This window comes from Haemaphysalis longicornis, unplaced genomic scaffold (genome assembly GCF_048455015.1).
Source record: "Haemaphysalis longicornis isolate Haplotype H1 unplaced genomic scaffold, Haemaphysalis longicornis Haplotype H1 scaffold_3, whole genome shotgun sequence".
Taxonomy (NCBI): domain Eukaryota; kingdom Metazoa; phylum Arthropoda; class Arachnida; order Ixodida; family Ixodidae; genus Haemaphysalis; species Haemaphysalis longicornis.
In genome coordinates this window covers 121,338,991-121,341,552 of record NW_027526335.1, presented here as the reverse complement: position 1 = coordinate 121,341,552, position 2,562 = coordinate 121,338,991, and positions in this window count along the sequence as shown.

The window sequence follows — 2,562 nt, the reverse complement described above, 5'->3', positions numbered from 1 at the left end:
TGCGTGGTATCTGTCTCACTTTCCGGGCTAACATGACAGCCGAGCCAGGGCAGTAGTGGCCCGCCCAATTAATCCGAGTGATTTTAAGAGGGCACGCTGGTCTTAAACCAAAAAAGTTAATTTTTGTAGTTATGATGATTAGAAATGGGGGGCCATATGTGGTTTTTGCCTTTCTGGCCCAGGCTTTGAACGGTTGAAACTTCTGCTACAGACCAGACAGAATGATAATGTTAGTCTTATTGCACTCCTTGATTTGTGCACGGTTCACTGGCACCTTGTTCAGCTGCATCCCCCCAGCAGTTTTTTTACAAACGCTGTCAAAAAATCAAATAGAAAAATCCGAATAAAATCGAATGTACCTAGTCTTTTTACACAAAAACAAATTTTATATCTACAATCGAAATGAAAAACTACATGGGCGCCCCAATTTTTATAACTAAGAGTTTTTGATGAAAAGACCTTTGTGCCCCCTCAATTTATACTCGCAGTGTGTCCGATGCAACACGGAGCAGTCGCCACCAACTCTTTGTATATCCAGATCGTCCCAGTTCCATCCCACGGAAATATCACACTCGCTTAATTATCAAAACCAGTCCAATTCCATCCTATCAGGTAATGCACTAATCCCATCTTGCAGTCTGTTGTAGCAACAATAGTGTAACAGTGGTGCCAGGCTATTTTAAATCGAAGTGATTTCAAACTGTGCACTTACTAACTCTAACTAGTGTGCAGTGCATCCTAACAACCCTGGCACCCACAGCAACGCCAGACGTGCAGCCATCCAACTCCTTGCATACAAGAATTTCCACTTCCGTGGCACAGCAGATAGCACGTTCGCTTGACATCCGTGTTTCGAAACTGGCCACTGGGGAAAGACAGATGGGACTTTGTTTGCATTCATCGATTAGATAATGGGGTTGAGACTTTTGTCTGGGCCGCCAATCATCATCCCTAAACATTGGCCGGGATCCCTTGGGACACGGAAGCCAACAGGGCGAGACCGGTGACTTGTTGCTGAGCGTATTCTTCCTGGTCGAGTAGCAAGGACTCGGAGGATCTATCTGGCTCATCATGGCTAGGACAGATTCATGCTGTGTAGACTAAAGAAATTTTGTAACTGCGAAGTTGTTGAGCAAATCGTAATTTCTTTCTGTCTGCAGTTAAAATACCAAAAAAATGCCGAGTGATCGTGCGTGTGCCTCGCGGCGACTGCCCAGCGTCCCCCAGCGCACATTGGTCGAGCCAAGCATACCCACTTATGGAGATCGACCAAGATTGGCTTAAAAAAAAAAAGAACACCGTTCGTTGTGATCGTGGCAACACTTGCTTAAAACGAGGAAGACTGCAGTGTTCACCGTAATCGTGGCAACACTTGTTCGGAACGAAGAAGATTCGTCATAGCGTACGCCCCTCCAAGGTGATGTCCGATGATTATCACTTCCAGGAAAATGAAGGAAGTTCACACTTATAGCAATAATTACGGAGTAAAGGTCGTTGTGGCAGTGAAGAAGCAAATCAGCTGCAATCATGGACTTAAACTGTCATGAAGGTTGCGTACAGCTTTGCTACCTTCAAGTGTTGCGCGTTAGTGTGAGCTTCCTTGCATTTTTTGAAGGCCTTAGGTCTTTGTTAAATGGAACACGTGAGGTACGAAAAATCGGTCAGGTACACAGAATCACCCCCCAAAAAAGCTGCGGAGCGGAAGTCGGGAACGCGCGCCAGGGAAGGGAAGCAGTAGTGCAGGAGGAGTGTCTGGAGGGCTCTTAGAAAGGGAACAACTGCTCCAAGAAAAGAGAAGACGCTGCCGCACGCGTAACGGAACAAGAAGAAACTCTTCTTAGCCAATCCCCTGAGTGGGCATGCGCCATTTTTATGGGCAGTCATCATCATCAATATGAGCCGCCTTGTGAGGTGAAAGCACCGACGGAGATGGAGCAAATGGTTCTGCCTATTCGTCCATGCTCCTGGTGATGGCTAGCGGGCGGAATGAGCTGAGGTAACTGACCAGGAGGATAGTCAGGTAGGGACGGGCGCGGCCGCAAAGCTCGACCTCCCGGTTCTGTGGCTCGACAGCAGATCAAGAAAAGGCCCAACTAGACTTTCTCAATCACATCCCTGGAAGTTTTTAGGCATCCCCTGATTTTTTTTTTTTTTCTTCTTTTTTGAGACAGTCCTCTGCTAGGGCCAATTTGGTCTGCGCAGGCCAGGCTGCTCTTGCAAAAATAATACGACGATTCTCCGTAGCAGCTGTGTGCTGTCCAAAATGACAACTTTGACAATGACAATGACACCGGGTTCAGCCGCTGCGTTCCGCGAAAGCGCGAGGCGAATTGCCTCACTTTTAAAAACACCCGCGCAATTTATTGAACACGCGAACAGCTGCATTGTCATGGAGGAAAGTGCATTGGCGTTTTCATCGTTTGCGCTGACAGTGCCGCCCTTGGTTACTAGCAACAATAAAATTTATATTTTTACTTTAAAAACGACCACTACTACTTGCTTTAGTTTTTGTTTCAACTTTATTTTTCACAGGTGCCCCTTTTTATTGGATGAAACGCAAGA